Source organism: Syngnathoides biaculeatus, chromosome 23 (genome assembly GCF_019802595.1).
Source record: "Syngnathoides biaculeatus isolate LvHL_M chromosome 23, ASM1980259v1, whole genome shotgun sequence".
In the NCBI taxonomy this organism is placed as follows: Eukaryota; Metazoa; Chordata; class Actinopteri; order Syngnathiformes; family Syngnathidae; genus Syngnathoides; species Syngnathoides biaculeatus.
Window position 1 is genome coordinate 7,621,420 of NC_084662.1, and position 18,824 is coordinate 7,640,243.

At 45.6% G+C, this 18,824-nt stretch overlaps 1 protein-coding gene across 1 annotated transcript in view; it reads left to right on the top strand.

Moving 5' to 3' along the window:
* ncoa1 (nuclear receptor coactivator 1) overlaps nucleotides 1-17,624 on the top strand; it is a 73,367-nt gene extending 55,743 nt beyond the window's left edge. Inside the window, exon 24 of the mRNA XM_061812486.1 lies at nucleotides 17,402-17,624. The gene's annotated coding sequence lies outside the window, so the exon portion shown is untranslated. The remainder of the gene's footprint in view (nucleotides 1-17,401) is intronic.
* Nucleotides 17,625-18,824: the final 1,200 nt, after the last annotated feature.

Genomic DNA, 18,824 nt, shown 5'->3' on the forward strand with positions numbered 1-18,824 from the left:
ATACGGCGAGGCGGGCCCCGCTCCTGATTAGTCGCACCTCGCTCCTCTTGACGATGGCGCTCGCGCCGTCCCGCCGTCGCTCCTCCGGAACGACGAGCGAGAGGCCGGGTTCTGATGGGCCGCCAGCCCGGAGGAGCCTTTTGGGGATCATCGCGAGGAAGCTTGGTCGGACTTTAGCGATCGCCAACTGGCTCGTCTTCTTCTCCGTACTGTGAAAAAACAAACAAACAAACAAACCAAAAAAAAAAAAAAAATCCCCCATCAACCATCTCGCCTTGGAAGCCTCCAGCTTGTCCCTAAACACACACGAGCAAAAATATGCATTTTCTGCAACGTTTTCACGTCAGTCGAAATGTTCTGGATGGTGATTGGCTTTAAAATACATCTTTTAAAATAAATCGACCTGGATTACTCCAACAATCTGGAAATTTTTAACTTTACCTTCCATGCCAACACCCAATCATCTTTTGTTTGGCGCCCTCTGCGTTTCACAAACTTAACTGCGCGACCGGTCCACCAAAGTATGGTAAAATAATAAATGAGTAGCACGCGGAACTGAATTGAAGACTTCACATCCACCGCAATACGCTTTGGATCCATTGCATGGATTAGTCGTGAGCAGGATGAGCTGTGCGCGCTGAGCGCCACCTGACGCAAATGCAGCGTACTGCAGTTGGCACAGCAAGAAGGGAAAAAAGGGGTATCGAACCAAGAACACTTCGGTGGAAACAAGTGCAATCACCATCAGGTGTCTGATGTTGAGGAATGGCAAAATTGGAAGAACATTTAGAAACGCGAGAGCTGCCGGTTCGCGGTTAAACTGCGACGCAGTTACGCGATGCTAGCTTTAGCATCTTTCGCCGCAACTTTTATTGTTTGACGCTGACTGATGAGCAGAAAAAAATTTTCTTCCTTGTGCGCCACCTACCTGTGGCGTTGCGTAATTTGCCCCGCCTTCATTGGACTAATACATCTTTTCAGCATGTTTTTTACAATAAATTTGTGTCAATGTTAGCGCAGCCAATGTCTTTGGTGCGCCAGCAATGAATATTCTTATAGAAGGGAAAATAAATGTCGTTAAATCATACGACGCCACTTCCCCGACATAATTTGAATCTATTTTTTTTTCTTTTTTTTTTTTTTGTATGTGTGCTCAAATTTCAAGGCAATCGATGGCCCAGCCGACGTATTCAAATGTTCACTTGGCGCTACCGTAAAAGGATTTTTTTTGATTTTGTTTAATTGCTCGCAGTTACGAGGTATCATTGCAAAAACCAAGTGTGTCCGAGCGCGGAGGGTCCGACCTCGATTAGCGCCAGACGACCGCCTGAGAACAGCGCGGCACAAACTGAAGGCCAAACAAGAAGCGTTTGTCTTTCGTCAAGGATCCCGAGAGCTCGCTAATTGCTTCTGTCCGTGTTTTCTTTTTTAATCATTTGGAAAAGTTGCTGCGATAGCACGACGACCCTTCTTATCTCCGTGTCATCAATCTTTATTCCGACGGCGCTGAACGCTCACCCCGAGGCTGCCGGTGCCCGATATCACCTTTTGGACTCGGGACCAATTAAAATGGAGGCTTGGCCGTCAGTCAGTCGGGCTAATTTAGCATTTTAGAAATACTGTCCGGTGGTACGTTTCATGGGCTCGCGTGAATGGGACAAACAGAAATACAAAATCAATTCTCGTCTCTCGGGCCATCCCAACTCCAACTCCTGATGTCACTGACTAGGCCACGCCCCTAAAAGGCACACATTCCCCCCCCCATGAATACGATATGATAGCGAGACCGGTTAGACGACGTGAGCTTGTTTGATCCGTTAGCATCCGCGCAATCGTACAGCAGCTTGTCCGGTCCGCCGGTGGGAGTACAAACTGTGATTGAGCTCCAAGGTGAAGGCTAATCGCAAACATTAACGCTGAAAAGACGATCGCACGTTGAGCGTGTTGAACCCTCGTTAACATTTCATGTCCTGCCAGGTGGAGGTTTTTTTTTTTGACGTGTGATCATTGCATTGATTGAGACTCTCTGTTTTGGCTCGTCGGCGCGGCGCTCGGCGCCTGCCAAGCGGGCCGAGGACACGCCGGGCCCCCGAAAGGGACGCCAAACGGCTGGCGTAACCTGGGCTCGCCCTTTTGTTTTCGCCCATTTTTGTTTTTGGCGCCAGCACATGTGACGGTCGCTTCTCGGCGCTAATGACGTTGGCACGTCCAGCCCGGACGGGCCTCCCGACAGCGAGGGTGGCGCCGGCGCCGGTTTGGCTGCTCGTCTCTCAGCATTCACACGATCAGGAAGGAGAATTCTTTGGCATTAGCATGAGAGTAAACGGTTGCCTCGCGTAATAAATGTTTGTGATGCGGATTGGATCTCAGTGCGGCTTTTGATACGCCGGATCATAACAGAACGGGTTGGAAACGGGTTGGCTAGCACTAAATGGAACGGTCCTCAAATGGTTGAGTTACTACCTGGAGGAAAGGAGCGACTTTGTAGCCACTGAAAGTGCTCAATCTCCAGAAATGGCGCAATGACCTACTGGGGTTCCTCAAGGGTCATTTCTTGGACCCCTCCTGTTTCAGGCTGTATATCCGACCCTTGCGTCAAATTTTCCAGAACTTTTGTTTTGACCGTCATAGCTGTGCAGATGACGCACGGTAGGATATGTCGCAGTGTCTCCAGATGACAACACTTCAGTTGAGGTGTTGTGTCACTGTCTTTGCTCTCACACAGTACGACACGTTTTCTTTGACGGTTGCGTCATTTTGAATGTTTGACTCGGCCTTTTGCCTATTTTTGACGCACATGACCATTTTCCCAACGCTTGCCTCTCAGCGTATACTTTGAATGGCTGACACTCAGCATTTCATTAATGCACTTTACTATTTGTATGATCGATTGACTCTCAGCATCGACACTTGAATGACTGCCGTTCTGCATTCTCAGAATGATAATTCTTGTCCCTCAGCATTGTCACAAAGATTTTTTTTGCAGCGCACGATAGTATTAGTGCGGACGATCGTCCCTCGGCATTCTTGCTACGACAATGAATCTCGTCTTTCAGCATTCACACAATCTGATCCTTTGACAATCACGTTTTGAACGCTCGACTCTCAGCATTCGTCCAGTAAACGTTTGCCGCACATTAGCGTTAGCGCCAGCGTTTCGTCTCCCAGTATTTTCACACGACCATCGACTTGCTTTGACAATCTCTTTGACTCTCAGCGTTTTTACGCGACGACTCTTCTCCGATTAGCGTCAGCGCCAATGCTCGCTTGTCCCTCCCAACTGCCACAATCAAACCGTCTTGAACGCAGAATAGCATTCGCTGGGACGACCGTCCCTCAGAATTCTCCGACGGCAAACGCTAGCGCTCGCCCCTCCGCGCTAATGACGTCGGCGCGCCCGGTCGACGGCCTCCCGACACGAAGGCCCCGCCGTCGCCGCTTCTTCGGAGACCTCCCATCCGGCCGTTCTCTGCGATTCCCCTCTCAGGAAAGGAGAAAATCACTTTCTCGCAGACGGCCTCATTAGCCGCCCTCCTTCCTCCTTTTGCCACTGCCAGTTCCAACATCGGAATATTCCCCTACGCGCCTCGGCAAACAGCGGAGGTCTCCTAGTTTTCCAACCAAAGTCGGGGCGCGTGCCAGCGGGCGCCATGCCAGAGCAAAAATGCCTCAAGAAAAAAAAGAAAAATAATGGCTGAAATGTTGCGATACTTGGCTGGCGCAAACGCGTCCCTCCGTCCGTCCGTCCGTCCGTCCGTCCGTCCGTCCGTCTTTACCGGCGCTTCTTGATCTTGTCTGATCCCGAGAATATTTTTCCAACCACCCTGTCACAATCTTAATCCCGATCAACACACAACTGCCACGTTTCCCCCGAAATTCCAGAGGAATAAAATGTTGCCGTTTTGGGAAGAAAAAAGTTGGACTGTCACAATAACAAGTTTATATTTTGTAGAGGAAAAAAAAACATTTATTGTTGTGTGACAAACACTTTTTCAGGATGCAAAGTCGCAGCTTTATGAGAGCGGTCGTATTTTTCCACGCTACTAATAATATTTTGATATTAAAGGCAAGGGTCATTTTTTTTTAAACAGTGAATATAAAAAAATACCACATTATTCTCGTACATTTTTCTCGTTCTTTCCTTGTTTTTTTTGGGGGGGGGGCAGTGTAATTTAAAGCTACAGCTCACTTGCCCCCTCTTACTTTATTCTTGCAAGATTATGAGATTTTACCGCAAAGGTCTCCCCCCCCCCCCCCCCCCAAAAATGAAAAAGACTCTTGACATTAAAACATTTTTCCTAGGGGAAAAAAAAAAAAAAAAACCTATATCATAATTGGCAACATTTTATTTTCCATATTTGTTTGACATGATATGAGCGTCCTTTAAGGGGTCCCTGGAGCCCCCAAAGTTGAGAACTCGTGATTTTAAACCTTCAATGAACCGGTTAGGTCACCGATGTCAAACTCAAGGCCTCGGGGCTAGATCTGGCCCGCCACATGATTTCATGTGGCCCGCGAAGGCAAATTTGTGTCAACTTCCACAATTCTTGTTCAAATTTGGACAAGAATTTCAAATTGTCACATTATAAATGAAAACACTGAGATATTGCAAGCATTTCCGTCTTGCCCAACAGCAACAATAGTTGCAATAACCCACTACCCTTGACTTCTGATTCCAAAACTAGTTCATAAATTTGATGTGTAGGTATGATGAGGCCATTAAAGATTTTTATGGTTTTTACCGTCATAACGGCCCTCCGGGGGAAAGCGTAACTCCAATGTGGCCCGCGGCAAAAATGAGTTTGACACCCTGTGCCGCACCTTTTTTGGAATGCGGGCGCGCAACGCGCGAACCCGACACCGGAAGGCGGAAGCAGAGAGCCCGAACGTCGGAATTGCAACGCAGACGTGCCGCTCGCTCGTCCACCGCGCCGGCTACCCCGTCGCGATTGTATTCCCCTAATATGCTCGGTGCGCTAAATCTGCATTGAAAACGCGAGAGAAAAGAGCGATCAATATAATAGCTTTGGCACCTGGCCCGAACGGGCCCGCACAATAGGGCCGAGCCTTTTGGAAATCATCGGCGCGTAGCCCCCGCGTGTTTGGGGGATAAAAATAATTCCTCGCCTCTTTGCCAAGCGAGCGCCAGGCACAATGCCCGCGTCTGAAGGGAAGGGTGCCACGCGGGCCCCGCAAATTGGCTCCGACGATCACCAAGCGAGCATCTTTTCTTTGTGCGCGTGCGGACGAGCAGAAGGAGGCGGGCGGGGAGGTGCGTTGAGGGGGGGCGGGGGGGGGGGGGGTAAACAATCCCAATGATTTCCCAGCTCTGGCACAGTCCAGGATGTGGATGGCTGCACTGGAGAGGAATTGCATTTGTTTGGCACGCCGTTTGTTTCTTTATTGGAGTGTGAGAGAGAGAGATGGGGTGTTGGGGGATGGGGGGGGGGGCACGTTAGCCAAGAGAGGCGGGGGGGGGGGGGGAGCAAGCTTGTTGTCGAATGAGCGAAGACGCTCAGAAGAAATTACTTCATTTACGCCAAGATAACAAAAGAAAGGGGGGAAAAAAAAAGAACGAAAGAAAAGTGGACTTGCGTTATTTGCAAACACATAAAAGAAGCCAAAAAAAAAAAAAAAAACATACATGAGCTACAAATGTATTGGGACGCTAAGTCACGTGTCAAACCAAAGGGCCAATTAATTATTATTAATGACTTGCTCTTAATTGTTCTCGACTCGTGGATAAACGGCGACCGAATGCCACGGCAATCATGCGATTTCGGGTTCCCTGCATACAGAAGAAAGAGCTCAGGTGCAAAAAGTGTAAGTGTAAACCCCCCCCACCCCCCTCCCCCCCGCACTCGCTAGTTTATGGCTCGCAGACGTCATTTGTTTAAAAGAAGAAAAAAACCCCACAAGAATAAAGTAAGCGGCACCCCTCCCCCTCCTCCCAAAGGAGCCAAATATCTTTGACCCACACTGCGTCAGCCCAGATTGGAATTACAGTTAGACCGCCGCATATTTGCCGTTCGGCGTTCGCAAATTCACTCATTAGCTTATTGTAATTTGAACATTTAAAAAAAAAAGAAAAATCTGTTCCAGAATGTTTTGTTTGTCGTATTGTTGCTTCCTTTTTAATTGCGACGTCTCTAAACTCACACGCACAAAAAAAAAAAAAAAAAAAAAGTCCCACAAAGTTTGTACCTCTCCGAAGTAATAAACCCCCCAGAGCAGGTTCTTCTTTTTACGCCAGAACTAACATTGGTCCAAACACAAAAGTCCTGTTCCAGTTCGAGTTTGCGCTCACAAGTCAAAGCAAGAAAATGGGGCCTGTGACTGTATATGATGTATATAATACGCAAGCAAGCCGGTTTACTAACAATTCTGAAAAAGAAGAAGGACGAGTGACGCGCGCTGTTTTCAATCGTTCATCAATATTTACAATCATTCTTGGCGTTGCCGGCGGGGAAGGCTGAGAACTTTGTGCTCTGTCTTGCACCTAAAAGGGCCGCCATTCACACCTGGCTGTAAGCACAGTGAGCGTAAACGTAGCTGAAGAGGTTCAAACACTGCACCGTGATTCGCCGCTCACCGTTATTTCGTCACCCGTTTCAGGGAGTCCTCGGTCTACGACTGAGATCCGTTCCTACCGTAGCGACTTAACTCGAATTTCCACTTCAGTCGGATTCCACCATTAAAGTCAGAATTGACATCAAAATAGCAACAAATAATCGACAAGATTTGACATACTTAGCATTACTGCTGCCAGGTGGATGGATGAGAAGCAGGGGGAGGCCGTGCCTAGCTTAGCTATCGCTAAGGAACCTGGTCCTCAATCCTCTCCATCTGGACCGGTATCAAAGAACCTTGTTTTCTGATTATTGTATCCGACATAGGACCAGAACCCTTCACGTGCACTAAAATCCGGGCTTTGTCTTTAATAATTGTCACCACGGTCGACCGACTGAAGCCTTGCTGGCGTTGGTGTCGCTCCTTGCTCCAATCTTGACCTTCGTTTTCATGATAATGGATTTCCTTTTGGCTGCAGAGGCATTGCTAAACGACGCAGCGTTTTTCTTTGGGGCGATAATGTCTAAAAAGGAGGGTGAAAAATGCAAAGATACTTCCGGCGCACAAAGAAAGACAAGCATTGGCCAGATGAAATGGCGGACGGGGCACGGGCGTTGTAAAGTCTAAACGTCTTAAATCGAGACCGTCTTAACCCCGGGAATGCCTGGATTTATGTCTAACTGCAAAGCGATCCAAATAAGGTAAATATAACGTCATTCTGCGATGGGAACAGATTAACTGCATTTGCATTCATTTCAATGGGAGACGTTACCTCGGTTTGCGAACCAAATTGAATTTGTTAGCCGAGACTCCAGTCTATTTATTGCTTTATACCGCAAAATTATCGACTCCATGTGTCGCGTTTGATGTACATCTCGACATACCTTTGCACACGCATCGCTCGCCCCCATTTGAACCCCCCCGCACACATACAGGTAACGCCGCCACCTTACAAACAAGGCCGCCGCCGACAAAGCCTCAGCGGGAGCGGCGGATTAAAAATGACAATCAGTCGGGGGGGGGGGGTTTGCACGGCGACGCCTCGGCGGGGGTGCGTGGGTGGGGTGGGGGGGACGCAGGTGCCTTTGTTAAGAGACTCTAAAGGGCCTAATTATCTGCTGTTATTTTGGCACTTATCAGCGCGCCGAATAACTCCCCCTGCTCCGCCGCCGAACTCACACAGCGAAAAATTACTCACCGGCTCCCGGTGAGGTATTGTGCCGCGCCGCCGACAAGGTATGCATATTTTGTGCTCGCCTGGAAATTTCACCGCCGTGTGTGTGTGTGTGTGTGTACGCGCGTGAAGAGTGATTAGGAAACAGGGAATTGTCACAGAAAATATCCTACCTCCCCCCCCCTTTTGTGTGACATATCATTCAGCATTTTTACCCCCACCTCCACCATCATCCCCCCCCCCCCCAAAAAAAAAAAAAAAAAATGTCGACGACGGAGTTGTGCAGCTCGGGTGCTAGGGGGCACTGTTGCGCGCGCTTTGGGGGCGCAAGCCCGCTGAACGCATTCCAGCATAATTGGACAGTTTTATGGAGGATATGAACTCTGAAGGGGAACTTAAGCCATCTAATCATCGGCATTCAGCGTACGGCATTCATATGCATAAACACAAATAATAAAGAGGCGCAAAGAGGGAGCGAGGCTTCCTCAAAGGAAGTCGAGCCACCCGAAAAAAAGAGAGCCGGGGGGAGGGGTGGGGGGGGCGTTGGAATTGAAGTCAAGATTATAGGAAGTTAAAGTCTTCAGGTAGAAGGCGATAAATAGACTTTTTTTTTTTCATAATCCATCCAGCAAAAGCATACGCGGATTAACTCGAATTCGCCGGACACAACATTAGGTACACCTGCACCACCCGGACGGGAAAATTCTGCTTTTGCAAAGATAACAATCGTTTTTTTGGGGGGGAGGTATTAATTTCACAACGTTTATTCATGTGTAACAACGAGCGAAGTACAACTCATTGAGAGCCGCGTCGACTGTTTTGATCTATTTTTTTGTTTTTCCGTGACGATATTATATTTTATTGAACGTGAGTGCACCTAATTTTCCTGTCGGTTTGTGTACGCCTAATAATATGGTGCGTGTCAAACTATTAGAAATAATTTCAATCCACTTTTTTTTTTTTTTTTAAATTTGACGTTTTTGCTGATTGTTGTAGTTGATAGGGTGCCTAATTTTATGACTGTGTGTGTTGCCGTTTGAGTCGTGTGGCCAATAAAGTGTTCAAAATACCAAATGCAAAATGTATACAAACAAGCTAATTAATCTATTTTTTTTAAATATGCATTACGTAAGTAATGGATGAATGGAGTGCATTCGGACAACTGCGATAATAACCAGGATATATATTTTTTTACGATGCATTTATAAATGCATAATTATTTTCCATGTAATATGACGCGTCAATTAAAAATGAGCGCCAATTGATTTTTTTTTTTTTTTTTTTTTTGAGAGGGCGCCATCGTCCCTAATATTGTGACACGGCACTCCCAAGGAGCTGTGTCAAATCATTAGGAACCCTCGTTAATTCGTAGTGGACGGGATTCGATTGTCAATAAATTGGGCCGGTTTATGACTTTGACGCGCTGAACCGATCCCGCTTGCATTGGTGTGGATTCATAACGCGGCTCTGCAATATTTTTTTTTTTTTTTTTCCGCTTTCAACATGTTTGCCCTGATAAATTTGTTTTGCGTGTGTGCGCGTGATACTTTTCCGTCTCGGTCCCACGCTAACCCCCCCCCCCCCCCACCTCCCTGTACCCCCCAAATGTAAGCGTCTACATATAATATGCAGATGATCTGACGGCTGAGTATCCCGTCCGTGTCGTCCCGCCGCGTCACAGCGGATCACAAGACGCGGGGACCGGGGCCGGGCCCCCGGCGGGGGTCGGGTACAAGCGTCCCCCCCCCCCCCCCTTGTCGTCGGCGGGGGCGGTGGGACCCTTCTCGCGTGAAGACGTTCAGAGGGGATCCGTCCTTTAGATGGCGCCGTCACTCGTCGCGGGGGCCACGGCCGAGCGTCTGCCTCAGCGTGGGGGCGCCGGAATGGGGACAGTCCCCAACGGTCCCGGGCCTCCCGCCTCCTCCTTTTGGCGCTCTTTTCCCTCTCGTGTGCAAATGGCGCGTCGCTCTCCTTCTTCTTGTGATCTTTGGCTCCTCTTCTTCTCCGTCGCTGTGATCTCCCGCTTCCTGTTTCCCTCCCACTCGCCGCTTCCTCCTCTATCTTTGTGTCGGTTTGTCTCCCTCCCCATGGCCCGTCCTCGCTTCATCTTCCTCCGTGTGTTCGTTCGGCGTCGCTGCTGCTGCCGTTTTTTTTTTTTTTTTTTTTTAATAACTTACTTTTTTTTTTTTGACTGTGCGCAAGAGAGAGAGAGAGAGAGAGAAGGGTGAAGCAAAGAAGTCGTCGTCGTCATGTTGTGGGTATCGCAGCACCTGTGCTTTGTAAAGCAGAATAATTTACAGCTTTCATAACTTTTTTTATTACTTTTTTTTTGTGGACACGTCTCTCGTTCTCTCTCTCCCTTGCAAATTTTTTTTTTTTTTTACCCGCGTTCCGGAAGTTTCCCTCGCAAAGTGAAACGAGCGCACGGCGGTGCAGCGCAGACGTTTGCCGGGGGCGTACGCTCGGGTGGTGTCGCGTCTCTTCTCTTCTGTAGATCCACGTTTAATTGTCATGCAAAAAATATATTTAAAAAAAAAAAAAAAAAACCTGAATTACGAGACACTTTCGCACTCCTTTGGATGAATGACGCCGGCTGGGATCGCGGCGCTTGAGCAGTTAGCACGTTTGTCAAATGTTTCAAAGCAGGACAAAGTCTGGATGTTGAGGAAGGTTTCATTGCTGTGTACAAAATCCCGAATGTACCAGTTTTGGACTCTGGAAGTAAAACGGTTCCCGTGGTCCAAACAAACGCTTGTCCCTGGAAAGTTCCGATTTCAGGGGGAAAGGTTCCTTTTTTTATGCGCTAATGTGCTTAATATTCAATTCACTATTTTGACTGTCGGTAGTAGATGGCTTGGTTTCGCTATAAAACAACATAAACGAGACCTTCTGATCGCAAGATACTTTATTTACACATCGACAATAATGAAACAGCGCCACACCGGCTCAGCCCAAGTCGAACGCAACTTGATGTTCCTCGTCTGCGACGTCTTTTTCATGATTGCGACGCACTTTCTACTGCCTACTGAGACGCATACTCTGTGCGTGAGGTGTCTAAACTTGTGCAGCTTCCAATGTGTTGACATTCCTCTCCATCATAATCGATGTGAAAATCTGATCTTCACGGCTAGTCAGTCTTCTACTCAAAAGCTGTGCTGATCTCAACGCCTCAATGTGGCCGTGCTGCCATCTACAGGAATCTGGTAGACATCGCAGTGCTTTTCAAAGACAGACGAAGTAGCCAAGCGCCTCTTCCACACCAAGCCAGAGCTAAAATGTACTTGACGTCGATGGCAGTGAACGGTCAGATTCCATTTGAGGAGTTTAAACGTCCGTGGCAGTGAATGGATGCTAACATTTTATTTTGAAGGGAGGCCGGAGTGGATTAAATAGAATTTCAATTTGTTTCAATGGGGGAAATAGTTTTGATCTGGAAAAACAGCAATTCTTCATTTGTGGCAGTGGTTAGGTTCCAGACCACACCCGCAATAGGTGAAATCTATGAAGACCACACTTTTTAAAAATTTTTATTGATACATATTCCTCCCCAGACTCTTAAGATTGGCCAAAATCTCTTCCGTCGTCTTAGGATGTACTGCAAAGTAGTGCTGTGGCGTCATCGGCGGGGGCGGCGCCCCTTCTCGTGTGAAGACGTTCAGATGAGTTACAGCGCACGCTCAAAATTCTGCCAAATGACAAATTATGCATTGTATGAATATGCATTAAAAATCTGCAATAGGTGGACTGCAATATGTCGAGTTGGTTATACCGAGTCATCGGACAAAGTACGTTCCTGAGTTCAGGTACCAAGAACTCAGATCCCGGAACTCGGCGGCGGAATGACGTTTCTGGCGTTCCGGCGGCGCGAGGAACTGGAACGGATCCTGGATGGCTCCGCAGTTTTCCACTGATCCAACCTGTCTTGCCGACCCCCCCCCCCCCACCCCCACCCCCGCCCCCTCCCCGGGTGTGCCGTGAGAGCAGATCATTGTCATCTTTTCTCCTTCTATCTGCTCGCTGCTCGGGTGACACGCACATTATTTACTTTATGGCCGAGGACTCCATCGAAGGCCCAACCCCCCCCCCCCCCATCCTCACCGCCCCCCCATCCCCCCACCTTCGTACCCTGACTCCCCTCCATCAGTCACACGCCACACAATGGCTTCCTGCTTATCTGCACGAGTGTCCCTTTTTTTTACGGCACTTCAGGGCGCCGTAACAAGCCGTAAATTTCTTTTTTTTTTGGGGGGGGGGGGGGCCCTTGCATATTCGAGAGCTTTTCGGATTGGCCCAGCCCTGGGAGAGGGACGGGGGGGGGGGGGATTACGACTGTTTTCTTCCACTTACTTCCTTCCACGCACCGCCGCTGCTCTTTGTGCGCGGGTTGTAAACGCGACGGCGGCTCGGCGAACTCGGAATAAATAAGACAGTGATTATTTCGTGTTCCGTCGAGGGGGCGACATCGCTGACCACGTCCCGATTACCCCCCCCACCCCCCACCCCCATCTCGAAACACATGGTGCGCGTTAACCCCCCCCCCCCCCCCAATTATTCCTGCATAAGCAGATTGTGCGCAACATCAAACCGGCGACGGGGCTGGCTGGTGTGCGGGCCGCCTCCAGCAGAGTGCTCTTTCTTTCCTATCATTTGATCTCATATTGTAATCCCAGGTGCTTTGAATAATTTATGGGATACAGCTTCTCGTTAAACAATAATTTATATGTGTCTATGAGAATTGATTCCACAGGAATGCACATCTAAATAATGAGAGAATCTGCTGCATTTCATCTATAAGAAGCAGCCGCAGCGCTGGGGATAATAATAGCCAAACAAAGGCGGCTTTTTCCCTCCGCAATAACAACAACAACAACAACAACGACGAGAGCGCCGCGCGCCCGCAATAATCGCAATAATCATCAAAATAAAAAAAAAGGCATATTTACCGAGGCTGCTATTTAAATGAGTTCAACCAACTTGCCTGCTACCGGTGCGCAAAGTGCGGCCAGTGGGCCGCCGGCCGGCCTGTTTCCGGCGATAGTCTTGTACTGTTCTCGTTTGCCGCTGTTTTTCTGGCCTCGGGTGAATTAGTCATCCCTCTTTTTACGTACGTTTTAAAGTTTAAAACACTTTTTTTAATGTTGGAAAAAAAATCCACAAATGTATCTATTTTGTTTACAATTATTTTGAGATTTACGTTATGTATTGCGGGGCAGCACGGTGGGGCAGATGGAAAGCGTTGGCCTCACAGTTCTGAGGTCCCGGGTTCGATCCTGCCCCCGCCCTGTGTGGAGTTTGCACGTTCTCGCCGTGCTTGCGTGGCTTTTCTCCGGGCGGGCACTCCGGTTTCTTCCCACGTCCCAGAAACATGCAACATTAATTGGTGGCTCCAAGGTGTGATTGTGACTGCGAATGGTTGTTTGTCTCCCTGTGCCCTGCGATTGGCTGGCAACCAGTTCAGGGTGTGCCCGTTGACAGCTGGGATAGGCTCCAGCACGTCCCTCGTGAGGATAAGCGGCTAAGAAAATGGATGGATGGATGGATTATGTATTGCCGAGATTCTCAGCGCACTACGTGTAGCGCTAGTGGTACGTGCCCTCCCTCTAGTGGTACCTGAAAGAATTACATTTTCCCGCTGTGCTAAACGTTGTGGCAACTTACATTGATATAAATATCCAGAAAAGTACGGTACCGTTGGGGTTACCTTTTAAGTACAATACATTTGAGTTGAAGTTTTTACAAAGTATTTATTGAGGTAATTTTCAAACTGTGTATAATTACAGAGTTATATAATAGTACTTTTTTTTTAAAATAATAAACCCTCTGCCTTGTTTTGATTAGCACTTTGTCATCATAGTGTTACTTGAAGTTTTTTTTTGTTTATAGTGTAAAAAGTTCGAGATTGCAGTATAGAGCTGGTGCACCTACGTGATAAAACCACGTACGTGACTTTTGTTTACGTCGCCATATCGCCGGTCCAGCAAAGCGTTCCGCAATGCTAAATCGGTCGGAGATGACACGAAAATACGTCTTATCGCACGACGCCCAGAGTCTTGTCCGATACCGTTAGACATTGAGAAGGTGAAAATAAACGACGGTACGTGGAAAAATGAGATCAACTCGGCATAGAGGACCCGTATTTGATGCCGAAGTCGATTAAAACGGGACCGTTAATTTGCTCGCGCTTGTCTTGGACAACTGGATCTACACGTGGATCCGGTGAGTAAGTCGTCGAGATTTACACGGAAAATTTGGAAAAAAGTAAAAAGTCTGGACGCGTACAAATACTTCGTTGGAATAAATCCGACACAGTGACGGGTTGACGGCTCGTGAACGCGGAGCCGTGTTCGGCTACACGTTAACCTTTGCCGGTATTCAATACAAATATCAATATTTAAATAAATGAACCCTGGTTGTACACAAACCGGATTCATTAACTATGATTGGGGGGGGGGGGGGGGTCGGCTCCTCCGTACACGGAAGCGTATTGCGGCCACACACACACACACACACACACACCTCTAAACATCTAAATAAAATCCGTTACATTCGACATATTTATTCATCCCGTCTTTTTCAAACCGTTTGTCATGTAAAATAAATGAAAAAAAAAAAAAGCAAGCAGAAATGAAGCTCCAAATGTCCAAAGTTGTCTTATTTTTTTTGTCCGACGACGGGCAACGTGAACTTTGTCGGTGCGGCGGCGACCTCGCTGTTCCCTCTCATCTTTCTACTTTATGAGGATGGGGGGGGGGGGGGGAAATGCTACCATCCATCCTCATGCATGATGAATTTATTGTTAATGCAAAAGGCTTGTAGCGCCCAGTGCTAATGCCCTGGGAGGAATGATGCAACTGATTCCTTCTGAGGCGGAACAATCCGGATGTTCATCTCTGCGTGTGTGTGTGTGTGTGTGTGTGTGTGTGGGAGAAGAAAAGCTGAAGCTTCAGAATTTTATATCAATGCGCATTGTCGCCAGCCCATGAAAAGCATGTAAGTCCATTTTTAACAATAGTTTGACTTTTGAACATAACTCGAGCATCAAGCGTGCTGTCAAAGCCAAACAACCAGTTTAAAAAAAAAAATAAAAAAGATAAAATAAATTTAAAAAAAAAAAAGTTTTGGTTGTTCATACTTTTGCACGTACAGTATCTTTGTTGGCTGCCTGAAATCATGTTTGTCAATATCTGATAATTAACCCCAAAAAAAAAAAAATCCCAAACATGTCCAATAAGACTTGTGTTCTATTAAAAATATATTTAAAAAAATAAGCACTAATATACTGTGAAGGTTTAAATGTTTTATTGCGTCATACGTGTAACAAGTACTTTCACTGGCTGTCAGAAATGAGAAATTAATATGTACAAAAAAAAACAAGTGTATTCACAGTTTTTAACATTAAACATATTTTTAAAGCCACGCTTAAGTATTTCCATTAATCAGAAATAATAATAATAAGCATATGTCGACTGTAAGACTGAAGTTTTTTTTCTGTTTTGTTTTCAACATGATGCAAACAAAACGGAAGTCATGACAAATATTTTATTCATTTGTACTCTTACCAAGTAGCTCTTCCTCCTTACCATTTTTTTTTTGGTTCTAATACAACACAAATGTCAAGTAGAAATTAAACCCCTCTTGTAACATTTTGATTTATTAGGTCATATTTTTCATTTATTTTTGAATATCTCCATTTATTGACAGAATTTTGAAAAGTGTGTGCATTAGTTTTAACCCCTGCCAAAAAAAAAACCCCACAAAAACACTTTTTAAGTTTTAACGTTTCCATGAACTTTGTTTTTTATTATTTTTCTACTGTCAAGGCCAAACCACCAATCAAAATATTTTACCATGTTGTACTCTTTACGATTATATCCGTTGGCCCTCAGAAATCATTTAAAAAAAATTGTTTTGCTCCTATCGGGTATGAAAATCTTATCAATTCGCTTGAAGATTTGTGTTAATACTTTTTTGCTTAGCCGAAACTAAACCGATAATAAAAAAAATTACATCAAACTTGTGAAAATCTGCCAAAAAATCAGAAAAGTGATTAAAAATACACATGCACTTTTACTACATTTTTTCTTTTCAACATACTCCAAAACTCTAACATAATATTGAAGCTAAACAGCCCAATAAAAATGTATTTCGTGACGTCATACTTTGGTCACGTGTCCCCGCAAGAAATCGGAAATCAGAAAAGTGCGTGCGTTCCACGCTAGCCGATAAAAATAAAAAAATGTTAAAAAGTGGACTCTAAGACGAGGGCATCATTTTGTTTTCGACATCACGCTATCTATTCCATTCAAAGTGGCCAACGTTATTTTTGTCAATTATTATCTAACATTTTGCACGTGCAACATAAAGAACGAAGACGCGTTGATTGGACTCGGACGTTTCGGCCCAACTCGACCGATTTTTTTTTTTCCCACTTTTGTTTCGTTTGCGTCTGAAAGCCGACAGCCGAGCGACTCCTCGCGACGTCGCCGCCCGACTCGCTCGCTAAACGGGGAAGTTTGTCGACTTTTTTTTTTTTTTCTTTTTCTTTTTTCGGGAAGTGGCGACGAGCAATTACGCCCCGAAGTGCGGCGCTGTCGGAAGTCTCCGTCAAGTCGCCTGACACCTTGTCAGTTCTTGTTCTGCACGGAGGATTCCCCCCCCCCCCCCCCCGCGCACACATACTCCAAACAGGATGTGGAATTGGAGGGGGGGTGGGGGGGGGCGAAACAAGTCTGCATGCAGTTGAGTCCCCTCGGGGTTTGGATTTAACTCGGACCGGGCGATACATTTTTAATCTTTTTTTTTTTTTTTTTTTTCCTGAGGTGATTGGATAAACGGTCCGTGTTGTTTGTAATCCTTCCGCCTGAAAAAGGAAGAATAAAAAGGGTGTTTTTTTTAATTTTTGTGATGATGATGAAAAAAAAACTAAAAAAAAAAAAAGCAACGTTAAAATGCGTAAACGTCGCTCATTAGTGACAAAATTTGAAGCGTCACGTGAGGAGTCGCGGGGGGGTCGCGGGGGGGAGGGGGTGGGGGTGGGGGGGGGCGAAAAAACAAGATGATAAAACGTAGATTAGCATTTTAGAAAGTGCCCGCGTCCCGTGCATCATTCTGCTTCAAAGAAGAAAAAGATAAATGATGATGCCATTAAAAGTGAACTAATTAAGGAATGCTTCTTTTAAAAACTCATTAACTGCACCCTCATTTACATAATGATGCATATTAATTAAGTTTTAATGAATGTGAGCTTCCATCACGTCCCCTCTCCTTGGCAGCGGCGCCGCGCCATCGCCACAAATGAATAAACACTTCTTTTCTCTTAAGTATATTTTGCTCGCAAATGGGAATTTTTTTTTTTTCCTTTTTCTTTTTTATTTTTACAAACAATGGACACAAACAAACAAAAGCCGCCGTAGACGTCGCGTGCCGCGCCGCTAAGCGCGCGCGGCACGCGACGCTCGCCGCAAGGTCGAACGACGGCGCGACCGAAATCACAAATATACGTTTGAAATAAAAGTGAAAGGTCTCTCTCATTGTATCCTGCATATTTTGGATGTATTTGATGATTTTTTTTTTAATTTTTTTTTTTTTTTTTTTTCTTTCCTTGAGAGAATCTTGATTAATTCCAGCCGGTGCGGTTGTCGTCTCGCAATGTGACAGGCAAAGGCTTCCTGGTAATGAGATGCATTTTAAATGAGAGCGAGCGCACACCTCACGTCGCCAGCTGCTGCCTGCGAAGCAACGAAAGGTGCGTCTGCCGCCTCCACGACGGAATGCGCGCACTCTTCCTCGCTCGTGAGCACCCTCACTCAACAAAGAGAGTGACTGGTGTTTATCCCGCCTTTTGGCGCCCTTTCACCGTGTCAATCTGCTTCATTATTGCGGCATTTTTTTTTTTATTAAACTGGACTAATGTCAGTTTTTTTTTTTTTTTGTCACAGAGAAGAAAAGCTCGTTTTTTTTTTTTTCCTCTCCAGAAATGTCCTTCTAACATATGCCATGAGGACTCAAACGTATGTTGTTCCTCTAAAAAAAAAAAAAAAAGCAATGTCAAATTAAATTGGAAAAAAAATATTATCTGCGCGTCTGTGTGAGAGAGAGAGAAGAATCGGAAATTGTGTAAAGTATATTTCATCAAAAGCGCCCAGCCTACATTTGTCTTTTTAGCAAAATGCTAGCGAACGTCAGCTTCTGTCGGATAAAAACGTTATTTCCGTCGCGCCGAGAAACGGGACTGAGTTTCTTCCTTTTTTGAACCTCCAACTTAAATACGGAAGAATTAAACGTTCAAGCTGACCTCTTAAGCTGTGTCGTTTAATCAAATGTTCAATTTTAATAGTTTGACTTTCTACGTTATTGTCGCCGTCGCCTGAAAAGTCCACTTTTGGGCTATTTTGAGGTTTGGCAGTCGCTTTTGCTTTGTTTGTTTGCTTTTGTTTTTTTTGTGCCTTTGTAGCTGATTTCAAACGTGGCTTTTTTTCTATCTCAATCCATATCTGCGCTTTATGATTTTGAAAAACATTTGAGTCCACTTTAGGTTTAACTAGAATAAGATTGCATAATATTTCCACTTTCCAGTTTAACATGTTTGTGACCAAGTGATTCAATTTTTCGGCATATCTCCGCTGATTGCTGAAAAATTGTCTGAACGCTTTTAAAAAAGAAAAAAAACGTTTTTTTTCTTTTTTTTCTTTTTTTTTTTTTTGCTTTTATGGCTGACGTGTGAACATGTAAACATTCCCACACACATTTGGTGTGATAAAACACTTTTACCCCACCCCCCATTTTCTCTCTACTGTCAGTGCTACTAGAAAAACGACCAATAAAGTTCCACTTTAAGACTGCATATATTTTGACTTTTTAAACGTCAAACATATTTTCGACATGAAGCCACAAATAATGTTTTGTTGTCATACGTTGAACGAGAATCTCCATCGACCGCCGTCAAATAAATACTCGTATTACAGATTGCACTACAGAGCTTTTCCCAATATATCACTTTTTCTGTGTATTTAAAAAAAAAAAAAGAATTTTTTTTGAATTTCATTCAGATTTATTGTTTTAAAATTAAATTAATAATTAT